At 36.9% G+C, this 14,068-nt stretch overlaps 1 protein-coding gene across 3 annotated transcripts in view; it reads right to left on the bottom strand.

The window, feature by feature from the left end:
- GRIP1 (glutamate receptor interacting protein 1) overlaps nucleotides 1-14,068 on the bottom strand; it is a 710,404-nt gene that overhangs the window by 493,127 nt on the left and 203,209 nt on the right. The window lies entirely within an intron of this gene.

The following is a 14,068-nucleotide window of genomic DNA, read 5'->3' on the forward strand; positions in this document are numbered from 1 at the left end:
AACAAAATATTTCCTACATCTTCAATCTGTCCCTCTTCTTAACTTTTGAGGACCAGCTACCCTTTGGCTGGTGAACATAGTCTAGTGGAGAAAGCACTTGACTAGGAGCCCAGTTCAATTTCTGGCTCTGTCGGTCTGCAGCTGGAGAGCTCCAACCCAGGTTCTCAGTCTTTCTGTGCCACAGTTTCCTCTTTCCTCATCTATGAAATGAAGGATATTGGTTCAGAAAATATTTTTTAAGTCCCTTTTCCATGTTAGACTTATGGAAATACTTACACTTTATAACCCAGGACACACATAGCTAAACAGAGGTGTAACTGGTTAAAGAGAAAGGCAACATGAGACAAAAGGGGAGATGAGTTATATTACAAATCTAAGAGTCAAAAAAGATTTCAGAAAACTATTTTAAGGGTAAGGTAACACCTTATCCACTGAATACATTATTCCTCTAAGAAGCTACCTATACCCTTGGGCAATCATGACGCAAGTTAAACTTTAGTTCTTTTATACAGAGCTTCTTATGAATACAGATGTAGGTTCTTGAGGTGAGTACATCATTTTCAAGATCTTGAAATACTTCTGGATTAAAATGTTCCTCTGTTGAATGATGAAACCGTATTGTAAGACTTAGTAAACCATCAACTTACTGTGTTTTCAGGTTGTAAAGTTTTTATGTTGTTTGGTTTTAACACTTTATAAGAATGGACCTCACATTTTCTATCTTGAAGTCGCGGATCTTGATGCAATATTGGCCTTAAATGGGAAAGCCATGTAATAGAAAGTAACTGAACATTTTCATTGAAACTATAGGATATTCTTAGGAACATCAAGAGGTGCCTCTTAGATGTGTAGGACACGAGATACATTCCTGCAAGGGGCACTAGAGTTGACCAACAAAGAAATTCAGAGCACATTTTCTCAAAAGTATATCTTTCTGATAAAAAAGTAAATATATTCATTTACTATTTTCAGATAGGTATCAGCCAGCATGTAACCACATATACAAACAGCTAATATATCTATCAACTGATAGATTAGCTTTGTTTTTATTAATATGAATGTGATCTCTCTCCTGGTAATGTCTCCTCTTTTGGGTTTCTTGGCTTTTAAATTTCGCTCCCTCATTTAATATCTCTGAACCTTGACTTTCTTATCCCAATAATTAATAGTGCAGCTAAGGTATCTAGTATGATATCTGGGATCTTTTATTGATTGATTTATATGGACTTCATTCCAAAAGCGATTTGAGGTAAATACTCAGCAAATAGTAGGTACTGAGTAAACGTCAGTTTTCTTCCCCTTCTTCCTTTACTTAAATCACCCCTACTTTTCTTGAGAAGAACAGATAAGCTGAAAGGCAAGGGAAATTTGGGAATAGAGGCCATGGAGGTAACATATTAGTAAGCATTAGTTGTTCCTTTTTAAAAGCTTCACTATCTGAAAGACAGCATCCTTCACAAGACTATTACCACCTACACAGGACATCTGGAAAGCGGAGACAGGGGACTGCACAGTAAAAGTACGAATATTGGCAAATGCATTGCTCTGCTATAAAAGAGGAAGTTAGAGGCAGGAAAATGCTATCACAGGTAGAGCAGCTGTCTATCCAAGAGCTCAGCAGCCCAAAGCCAAAATATAGTTTTATTGTGATTACATTTGAAATTTATATAGCCTTTTTATACTGCAAAGAGCTAACCAAATCTTCATCATGCAGGTTTCACTGCTGATTTGTAAGATTTTACCAGTTGGACCTTTCTAGAAGCAAATATGCCATGGAAATCAGAAGGCATAGTCACTAATCAGTTCAGTGACCTGGGCATGCCAACTTTACCTCTCTGAACTCAGTTTCTCCGTTTTACCAATTAGCTAATTTAAGTGTCCTGTCAGCTCTGAAATCCCACAATTCCATTTTCTTAGCCATGGAAACTGGGTAACTTAACCAAGCCTCTAATAGTGTATGGCTAAGCAGGATCTTGGATCCTCATTTCTTCATTCTCTGAGTTTTAAAGGTGTTTCTTCTTATTAGTAAATAAGCAAAGTGTTAAAAAGGTTGAGCATCTTTTCTTTTATCCCAAATCACCTGCAATTTTTTAAGTTCTGTCATTTTGATAGGTCACAAAACTTTATCAAAAGCCAACCTGTCATGATAGTTCACACTATTTACAATTCAGACTCTGGCACAATTAATATTCCTTTTCCTCATCACATCATCATCCATTATTGTTGTAATCTATAAATCAATGGGATAAAATCTCAACTAAAAAATCCGATTGAAATTTAGGGGTATATAGTCTTCTATAAATAGAGCTTTTATAGAAGAGGAACTGAGTTGAGGCTGTAAAGAAGGATGTCTATAAAAATACAAATTCATTCTTCCATTTCTGGAAATCTTTTTGTACCTACTTTAATCATAAAAATTATATCTTACATTAACTGAGCCAGGGAATTTTTTTTCACAGATAAATTTGATATCTTTCCAAAATTGCATGATTTGCTTTAAATTCGGAAAGAGGCCAAGATTTACTCGATGTGCTCAGTTAGCAGCCCTCCCAAGAAGTTCAATCTGAGGTCAAACTTTTTAAAAATGTCATTTAGAATGAGATCTGAGTAGAATACAATCTCTTAGTACCACCTGAGTTTAGTTAGGAAAGATTTTTAATCACCCCAAAAAATAAACAAAAAAATGATTAGACACACTAAGTGTGTATATATAGACATATATATGTGTATACATGTATATGTATACATGTATAATATTCTGTCAATTAAAATAAATCTGGATTTTTTCAATTCAGTATGAACTTACATATATTTTATAAATATATATTTTGATAAATAAAATGTATTTTCCAAATGCCAATTAAATAGAGATGTCAACTCTAATGATTTTGAAACATTTACTTGTTACATTATTAATGGGAAATCTGGGTCAATTCCCATGTATTTCTCCTAATGCCAAAAGATATAAAATGATTCCATTTATAATTCAGAGCCTGGAGTCACGGCAAGTAAAACAATTTTACTGTTAAATATTGCAAATCATTAGTGCTATCAGCATATACGCCTTGGAGAACAGATTCACATTCTAACACAGACCAGCTTCTATTTATTGCAAGCATAAGAATAAGTAAAACATGCCAAGCTAGCAGAACCCATCTTAACCCTCTCAGGCAATTATTCTCCTTGTTTAAGTTCCCCTTAATAAGCATGAAAAGTAACAGACAACCAAGATGTTATAAGCTTGGAGTGCAAGTCTCATAAACCAAAAGTGAGGAGCTTTTTCTTCCGACTATAATTCTCAAGCAGGAGAGGGTTCTTTATATGAACACCAGAAAAGGGAGATTTTAAATCCTAAGTTGCATGGAGCTTGTGAATTTTCAGGATGCTCCAACAGTTACTTAAATACACCCAAATCTTTCTCATGTGGGGCAAGTTTTTTTCCCCTAAGCCTTTATCATTATCTGTCAGCAGCCACTGATGCATTTGATATATGGCTTCATTTATAGAACAAATGTAAAAGACATACCCAAAATGAATTATAGAGAAACTAGCAGGGCAAACTGTTTGACTGAACTTCATTTTTGAAAATTTATCTTTTTTTCTCCTTACATAATCAAAAGCTCAAGTATCCAAGGGAGCCATTTTAACAACTCTGCTCTTAAGTAATAATTAAATCTGCTGCCGCACAGGAGTTCTGCGTCTTTATATATGTCAACCCCATTCTAAAGAATCCAACCTGCTCCCCAGCAGCTCGAACACCACGTTCATAAAGATACAAAAGTTTGAAATGTCTTTTTCTCACTTATACATGTATAAATCATGAGCCAAAGTTAAATCCCAAATCAAGTGTGTACCAACAATTACTGGCATGCATTCTAATAACAGAACTCTTAGCAAATTAATATGAGTAAACACTATATTGAGCCTGTAGCAAGATATAAATATCTGAAGTTCAGTTACACCAATTTTATAAAGATATAATTTGAGAATTCATGAATATGATTGGTTCCTATCGTTGAATTTTTCAAACCTATACACAATTATCTTTTTAAAGAATAGATACTAAAAATAGGTTATTTTTCTGATTCACAAGATCACTGAAATATGTCTGACTCTATTAAGGTTAATAATGAATATTTTCACTCTCTTTGGGTTGATGGGCATAAGGAAAAAAATAAGGTAAGGGAGAATTTGTGAGCCAGAGATTTATGGAGCACTTTCTAGATTCCAATTGTTAAATACTAGGAATATAAATATAAATAAGGTACAGTTTGCACCTTTAATGTGCAATCTTGGGAGAGGACAGACAGATAAACAGATTGTATTAAAATGAAAAAGTGCGACAAGACAGAGGACACGCAGGCAAGGGCGAGGAAGAGACAGGGAAGGCCTCCTGGAGAGGAAAGGAGATGCAGGATAGAGCAAGCAAAGGCATAAAGGTCAAAGGAGAGCTAAGTTTAGGGTGACTACAAAGTGTAGAGATGAGAATGGTGGTGAGGGACTAAATTAAACCAGCTCACTGAGAGCCTTGTATGCCTCCATAAGGAGTTTTGGATTGATCCTAGGAAAATGAGAGCTTCTGAAGGATTTTCAGCATAATTTAGATAAATATTTTAAGTTAGTTACTCTAGGAATGGTGTGGAGGGGGACTTTGCAGGAACTAGAATTTAATAAGCAGCTATTATATGCCAGGTTCTTATATTATCTCATTAAATCCTCACAATAATCTTAGACTTCATTATCTCCATTTCATGGCTGAGGAATAGAGACTAAGAGTAATTAAGTGATTTAGCAAGATTACACAGTTGGTAAGTATAATAGTAAGACTGGAATTAAAATGTTGACTGGTATGCAAACCCCAATTTTTCCAACTATATCAACATGTTGCACAAAATCCAAAATGAAACGTAAACTGGGATGTGTACAACCCGTGCTTCATGACTAATACATGGATGCTCTCATAAATTAAGATAGAAGTCAGTGTTGATTCGAGAGGAATATGTAAAATGGGGCCAACATTACAATCCACACTACCCAACACAGCAAATAACATAGAGAAACCCCAAATACTTTCACTATTGACTTCATATCCCATGGCTCTTTGTAAAGAGAAACTAGTTTTAAATTACAGTGTCCATCTTTGTCAACATCACTACTATTTGAACTGATGTTTTCAGGTTATTCTTCCTTTTCCGTCTGCTATTTATTTATTTATTGGTGTGTGTGAGGAGTGGGGAGCTGTCTAGGGGAAAAACCACACGGGTAATCAAATGTCTCAAACTACATTACCAGGTCATTAAGCCTAAGTTGGAAGTGTTAGGCTTTACCAGCTGCTATTGTACACATGAGGCACATTATATAACCAATCAAATGCTATTAGTCACTTTGAAGGACATCTCTATTTTCTGAAAATCAAACTACCCTCTAAGCAAGTTGGTTAGAAAAAAAAAATAGTCTTCAGAGTGTTATAGCTGGAACTATGCAGAGCAAGAATACATCTTTGCACTGTTTGTTTTGTGTCTGTATCCCCACTTCAGGGATTCAATATTCCCACTTTACAGATGAGAAAACTTAGGGTCATGAAGAGGAATGACAAGTACACTTTCACGGAGTGTGTGAATCTCAGACTTGGGGTCCTTGCATCCAAACCTGTTGGTTCATATCACTTAATCCTTTCTCTCTATGCTTTAGGAATATAAAAACAATAATTTAGAGTATATTCTCAAAGATCAAAGCATTTACAAATCAACAAGGAAACAGAGGAAGCCATTTTTTCCACGTGTTTACAAGGACATTGTAGATCTTATAACTTTCTAAGATAGCAGAAAAGAAAAGCCTGTGGTTCTCATTATCCCCAATGCTAATAACTAAATATAAACATATTAATAACACAGCATGCTGGAGACATGAACAGAACTACCAAGATTCTGTTACAACAGTGTTCTCCAAAGTGGGTTCTGGGGAACACTAATCCCATAAGATATTCTTTTACTGTTCCTATAAGTTTGTGAAACACTAAATATTTTATTCTCTTCATGCAGACTTCTAACCTCTCTGACATATAAAAGTTTTGATACATCTTGTAATGCAAAAGACCTGTTTAACCTTATTTAAATCAGAGTTTTCTAAATAATAAAAGTTAAAAAAAGGGGTAGTTGAATCTCAGGGATTGTGAGCCCAGAAAATTTTATAGCATTTCTAGATTCAACTCCAACAGAATACTCAAATCAAAAGGGAAATCAAAGCATGGATTTTATTATTTTAATATCATTTTCACATTAAAAAATAGTAATGATTAACTATTGTGAGCCAGGTGTTTTGTTAGGCCAGTGGTAGCAAGGAAGTTGAAACTAGTGTGTCACTCACAATGAATCTATAGTAAGCAGCTGTCTGAAGTGTGGAGTTCAGAAACACTATGGGGCTCTGGCTAGTCTCAGAAAAAAAAAAAAATGAACAATTTGCAATGTTTGCCCCAAACACAGAATTGAAGCGTGGAGGCATAAGTGCTGAGTATTTTCCACCTATGCTCTAAGCACTGAGGACATATAAATGAATAAAATGTGGTTCCTGACTTCAAGGAGCTCATTTTGGGGTGCTGGGAGGTAAGGCATATCATCATATAAATTCAAAATAGGGAGACAAGAATAAGAGTAGTAAGCTATAATAGAAAGAGGAAAAAAGGTGTGATCAGCGAGCTTCAAAGACTGGAGGACACTTGAGCTGAGTCTTGAAGGATAAGTACAAGTTGATCAAGTGTGCAGAGGTGATGGAGTGTCTGAAACTACAGGTAAAGCCAATATTAATGTCGAGCACAGAAGTGTGAACTGGTGCAGCACCTTGGAGGCTTTTGGTAGCTCAGTTTCTCAGGAGCGTGAGGTTTATAGAGGAAACACTGCCTATCTTTCCTTTGATCATGCTTTCCAGGGCAAGTCTCTCAACAACGTTCATCATGTGTTTTTTGTTTTGGGGGTGGGGTGTCAATGTATGTCTTCACTTTCAGTACTATGAAGTTATTCAGCATGGTAAAGGAATAGATATTCTGCATAATTTAATAATATGGTTAGAAAGTTACTGTATATACAAGAGATCATTTTTATTCTAATTTTCAAAATGGTCTGTATGCTCTTTACTAAAACAAAGCTATAAAAGTATAGAAAATTATATATATAATATATGGCACTCTTACTGCTTCTTTGCAAGAATATACTTTCAACACCATAAGTTTCATAACTGAGTTTGTATGCTTAAGAAATTAAGACGAAAGTTAATCTACTGTACGATATATCCTGGAACTACTCTTAAAAATATAAATTACTCAGAATCACTCAAATTGACTTGTGTTTCTTGGTATTTTTTGACTTTTTTTTTTTTTTTTTTTGCAGATTCTAGCTACTAAAACTCTCCCCCAGATGCAATACTAGGTAATAGTGTCTACTGTTTCTCTGGGAAACATTGCATTTTCCTATAAAGAAAGATAAGGGTAAAACTAACTGGTCAAGAGTCCAGTTTTGAAAGTGTGTTGAGACAATAATCCAATAGAATTTATAACAGGCTTCTTTCAGAGTTGCTATGACCTCACCTCGATCCTCTTCACATTTAAAAGAAAATCCTCTCCTCCAAGGAGACATGGAAGTGAAGCAAAATTAAGAAATACTAAGAATTAAAGATAAGCTAGTGGTATGGGGGGAGAGGGAAATACTAATTGAAGTGGAGAAAAAGATCATCCTTGAAAAAAAGATCTAGTATTTTTAGCATTAATTCGGTGTCTTTTTTTGTGGTTGTTGGTTATGGGAAAACTTTGATGTATCAGAGCTATTGTGTTCAAGAATGAGATAAATTTGCCCATAGACAAATGGTCACTATACCCATCATGACTAACCATTTTGGCTTAGTTTTCCTATTACATAACCCCTGTGAATCTGTCCAGGTATTTTTTCCTTTTTTTTTTTTTTTTTTTTTTTTTTTTTTTTGAGACGGAGTCTCACTCTGTCCCCCTTGCTGGAGTGCAGTGGCCGGATCTCAGCTCACTGCAAGCTCCGCCTCCTGGGTTCAGGCCATTCTCCTGCCTCAGCCTCCCGAGTAGCTGGGACTACAGGCGCCCGCCACCTCGCCCGGCTAGTTTTTTTTGTATTTTTTAGTAGAGACGGGGTTTCACTGTGTTAGCCAGGATGGTCTCGATCTCCTGACCTCGTGATCCACCCGTCTCGGCCTCCCAAAGTGCTGGGATTACAGGCTTGAGCCACTGCGCCCGGCCTAGGTATTTTTTCCTAACAATTCCTACCATACCCTACACCACACTTTGCACATTTGGGAATATGAGCCATATGAAGGAATGTGAATTCACCATTGATATCAGCCAAATAAGCTAGCAGTAAAACCATTTTTGACTCTAAAATACTAAACGCAACAAATTGTCAGGAAATAGCAAAACGAGGCCTAAAAAACTAGCATATTCTCCACATTTTCTGAAGAAAATACCAGTATTAGCCATCACAGAAATAGAAGCTATTTACTTCCTTTAGCATTGGTGTATGGTCCATAAGTTCCTTACAAGAAGCAAGTTTCATTTTTGCCAACTGCATATGATTCTGCTTCTAAATCATTATTCAAACTCTAATAGTAATTTATGCTTTCAGATAGTTACACTACATAAATAAATAATACAAATAGAAAAAAAATGACTCTGAATAAAATAATTTTCTCAGACTGAGCAACAATCCTCCTGATCTACAGGAACAAAAAGTAGTTGCAATCCCTTATCTTACTGGAATGTCTAATTCCATTCTCTGTGGGAGACGCAGCAAATGAACTTAGACAAAACAAGCAGGATCATATAAGTGTAGGTAATTACAACTATATTAACCTCAGGAAATGGTTTTGAAGAGAGATCACTGTCAATCTGGCCAATTCCTAAAAATAGTGCTTGGTGGATGCTGGAAGGCTGTGTTATTTAACCTCCTGATGAACGCTGACCAGCAGGCAGCACCAGTTTCATTTAGGGGAAAATACTTGGCTTCTTAGTCCTCCTTAGCTCAGCATTAATAGATAGTTCCTGTCTTATTACTAATTCTTCATCTGAAGGTCCTCTATATCTGCAGTCAGTTTCTACTTTCCTAAGATGGCAGGGCTCTATATATTCTCTATATGTAGAAACTCAGATGACACACATGAAAGATATAAGTGATCACCACCTTCAGGCAGGAAGTCACCTTAAGTGCTTAACTTACAAACTTTCCCAAATTTACATTGTAACATAAGATGCTCAGATCCTTGGTCTGGAAATCAACTGTTTCGTTTGTTATCTATAGCAGGGGCTATAAGGATAGATAACTTATCAGAAAAGCCTGGGCTTCTAGGAGGCAGCTTCTTGAAGAAGCTTGGGCTTTCAAGTCTGACCCAACTAGGCGGAAGCTTTAAGTGATCATGTGCTTGCTGTGTGAATGCTTTGCATAGTTTCCTTTCAGGACAGTGGGGTATCTATCTCTTAGAGTTGTTATAAAGATGAAATATGAACCTCAGCATAATATGTACCAAACACAGAAGAGCACTTGGAGCATTCGTCTCTTAGCCCCTTTTTGAAAGTGTGTTGAGACAATAATCCGATACAATTTATAATAAGCTTCTTTCAGAGTTACTATCACCTCACCTCTATTCTCTTCACATTTAAAAGAAAATCCTTTTTGCTGGATTGTACTTTTTTGCTGAAGTGTACTTTTTGTAACATGCTGCCCATTCCCAGAGTGTAAGCTCCCTGGTGGTGGGTATCCTGACTTGACCATATCTGCAACACAAGCCCGAGTCCACTGCTTGGTGCAGATTAGGCTCTCAACGCCTGCTTTACATTAAAGATGTGGAGGACTTATGGTCAATGCATCTCAAACTCAATGTGTATATGAATCACCAGAGAATCTTATTAAAATGCATATTGTGATACATAATGTCTAGAGTGGGCCCCAAGATACTCCATTTTTTATAAGCACCAGATAGACCCATGCTTCCAGAACCACAATTTGAGTGAACTACGTGCTAGTTTTCTTTCTTTACCTTTCACTGCCACAGTATTCCACATCGTGGCAACAGAAAGCAGTTTGTGGACATTTCATTCAGGGCTATTACACTATGCTCAACCATGTCCCTTCCTCAACACACAAAAAAAGGGGAGGGCTACCCAGGATAATATCAGTGTGCAGACTATTTGCTGATATATCTCTACCTTATTAGGACAAGCTATTAAGTGAACACCAATATTTATAGTCAGAAAAATAAAAAAGTCCTTAAGGAAACATTAACAATTTTACTATACTTCTTCTAGAGGGTAATGATACATAATAATATTCTGGTATATGATACGAATTTATAAATCATTGGCATTTAATACCTTGTATTTCAAAAAAGTGTCATACCCTCTGCTGTAATGTTAACAGGATGAGTATTTATAAATATACATGCCAGAAATGCAAACAGCCATATTTGCAAAGGCAACTGTCATCTGGTTACCACACAGTGCCATCTGCTGGACAGCTGCTGATGTGCAGGAAAAAAATGCAACATGCTGTCCGGGAATAATAATAAATTTTCTGCAGCTTTTCAATGAGATTTAAACAAACGAAGGCAACTTACACAGTTCTGCACTGCCTTGTTCAGAAAGAAGATTGTATAGCCCCTATGCTCTTTTGCTTAGAAAAGTAGAACAGTTTTGAACAGTTTTATAGAGATGTGCCTATTGATGTGGGGCTAAAAGCTGAATACAGAAATCCCACATGGTCATGAAGAACAAAGGACTGTTTCTTCTAAAGAAAAATCTAGTTTTCTGGCTACCACTGAAGTTTACATGAGTATTGTCTTCATCAATAAAATAATAGTTCATACTATTTTGCAGCACCTCTCACAACAAATTGATAATAATAAAATAAAAACTATAATTTCCTAATCTAGTTCACTTCTGAAAACAGGTTCCTCTTGAATCCTAAAGTTGGTCAAAATTCTTTAGCACAAATAAGAAAAGAATACGTGGAAAAGATACAAGTCCTGTGTAAGTCCTTATTGATATCTTTCATGGAAAACACAACTTGTTCTACCATGGTAATGCTGTAACTTGGAAATGATTTGACAATTTCCTACCTGAATTAGTACTCAGTCTAGTCACAAGAACTGATCATTTAGGTCTCATGCAGTCTTCAATTAAAAAAAAGTAAGCAGATGTGTGGATTTAACTGAACACATTAAAGAATAACAATTAGTGCTACAAAATATCTACCTTGGGATGTTAGAACAAATATATGTAACCAGGTCCTGTTAAGTAATTTTCTATGGAGGATCACAAAGGGCATTATTAGTGTTCACTCAATGACTCCTAGAGTGGCTCTACTGAGGTTTTCCCAAGATTCTGAAGTGGAAAGTATGAATAAAATATGGATCAATAAAGTATCTTATAGGTACTTTAGAGGAACATTAAGTGAATTGCCTTAGGTCACAAAATCCTAATGGTGAGGAAAAAAAGAACCCGGGACTCCCAACCCCTAGCTTAAAACACCTAAAGTACTTCCTCCCATGGAATATTTCTTGGGGGCCAGTTTCATAATTAATTTAAACAGCTTTCTGGGGCACATTAATTATGTAAGCTCTCTGTACACTAGGCCACTACAAAAGGAGAAAATAGCTTCCTTGCTACCCATGAATGGGACTGTTTTCTTCTTTGTGACACCAAGGTGCTCTGGAAGCCCCTAGTAAGGAAACAGCGCAGTGCCCAAAGGGCAAAGAGCATGGTGGGGGTGCCGGGGGGAGACACAGATTTATCTTCTGGCTGTCTTGTCTCATTTTGTAGGATCTCTCAGTAGTCTAGGAAAATCGACCTGTCCAGCTGTCACAGTCCCTCCCCCACAGAGCTTTATCACCCTCGGAGGGATGATTCCCATCTATAAATTTCCATGCCTAAGGGCTCTGCTGTACTGGCAGAGAGAATGCAGTCTGGATTCCATCTCTCTAGGTGGTTAAGGCAGCATTACTCTTCTCTTCCCATATCCATGAGAATTTCCAATGTGCTGCAGTTTCAGGGGAATTGAACCACAGTATTGTGAGCAAACTCTTAAATGATATAACGATGAAACTTAAAATATGAAATGTTGTACTACGATTGAAACACCGAGACAAAACAAGTATATATAAAGTGTGATGGTAATATAACATGTGATTAGGTTCAAAAAAAGGAAGAATGTTCTTGGCTCATATACGTTGAAGTCTAGGACCAAAATATGGCTTTGCCCACTTAAACTAACTGAAACTAAAGCTGACGGAAACTCCTTATCTCTTTTTCTAAGTCAATTTACTTATGATTCCCTAAAGTGTACCGACATTTTTGAGCCCCATTGGAATTGTTCCTTCCATTTATTCATTCATGCAGGCATGCAGGCATAGAGCGAATACCCATTAAAGCCAGCTATGTGTCACACACTGTTCTAGGTGCTAAGAATATAGAACATCGAAGATAAATAAGTTCCTGTTCTTTTGAAGTTGATTTCTAATAGGGTAAGACAGGCAATAAATAAATAAATCTATAAATATATTACTACTTAATAACTTGTAAGAAGCAAGATAAAGCAAAGAGGAGTGGTGAGGTAAGTGCGTTTATAGTCATCAGAGAAAGTATTTCTGCTAAGATGACATTTAAACAGAGATCTGGAGGAAGGGAGAGAAAGGTGCATTTATATGGAGGAAGTGCATTCCTAGCAGAGAAGCAAAGGAAAATGTCGGTGCAAATGTTCTGAGAAGTGTATGCTTGGAGTGTTCAAAGAATAACTAAGAGGCCAGGTGGTGCATGAGTGGGAATAAGGATGGCAAGGAGAGCAGAAGATGCAGTGGGAATATCATATAGGGCAGTCTTCCTCATATGCTCTGTGTTAAAGAACTGGCTGTTTTTTCAGGATCCACTGCAGATGGATAATTTTATAAAATGCAATTAAAATGTCAGTGCAATAACTACTGCTACAAAAAGCTTCTGAACCTGTCTCCTCACAGACCCGTAGCAGTTCTCAGAGTAGCAGAGATCCAAGGATCACACTGAATTGTACTGAGGAGCCCAGTAAGCCAGGGTAAGTCCTCTGAATTTTATTGTGAAGGAGCTGTACCACCACTAGAAGGTGTTGAGCAGAAACTGCTGTTCCTTTCGACTGGCATGCCCTTCTGTCTCCAACACTTGGCAAGATCTTGTTTAATCAGATGAACCATCTCCACCACTGACAGAGAGTATCTTCAACCAGGAGCCCTCTAAGCACTTCACATGCACGGATCCCAAGCAGATCTCATGGCTTCTCTTCTATCTCTGCCAAAAGTAATGACGCTCAATTTTTTTTTCCTTTTTTCTTCTTTAAAATACTCTTTACGTCCTCTATCTACACCATGATTTTTGAGTACATGTCCCATCCACCCAGTCTATAAACTCCAAATATCAGAGACTATTTTATAAATCGTTATTAACTTGACACTCCATAAATGTTCTTGAATTGAGCTCTACACTAGGTCCACAAAGATCAGTCATCAATAATATGATCAGACCATATAAAATAATTTTTAAAGGTCTGTTTAGGGCTTGGTGTGGTGGCTCACACCTGTAATCCCAACATTTCAGGAGGCTGAGGCAGTAGGATTGCTTGAGCCTGTAAGTTTGAGACCAGCCTGGGCAACACAGTGAGACCTCATTTCTATTAAAAAAAAAAAAAAAAATTAGCTAGGTATGGTGGTGTGGGTCTGTGGTCCCAGCCACTTGGGAGGCTGAGGCAGAAGGATCACTTAAGTTTAGTAGCTCAAGGTTGCAGTGAGCTATGATCACACCACTGTACTCCAGCCTGGGTGACTGAGAGAGACCCTGTCTCTAAAACATAAAATATAAGACCTGTTTATAGCATTTTACAAAATGCTGACCTTTATCAAGCTCCCGGTTACTCTGCAGATCAAATCCAGAAAATTATTGCTGCCTCAAAGGCTTTTGTAGTTCAAGTATCTTATTTCTGGCATATTTCTTGAAATACACAGTCCACTGGCTGGAACTGTTGACCATCTTAGTGCTATACAG

The sequence above is a fragment of the Macaca thibetana genome, chromosome 11, assembly GCF_024542745.1.
Source record: "Macaca thibetana thibetana isolate TM-01 chromosome 11, ASM2454274v1, whole genome shotgun sequence".
Lineage (NCBI taxonomy): Eukaryota > Metazoa > Chordata > Mammalia > Primates > Cercopithecidae > Macaca > Macaca thibetana.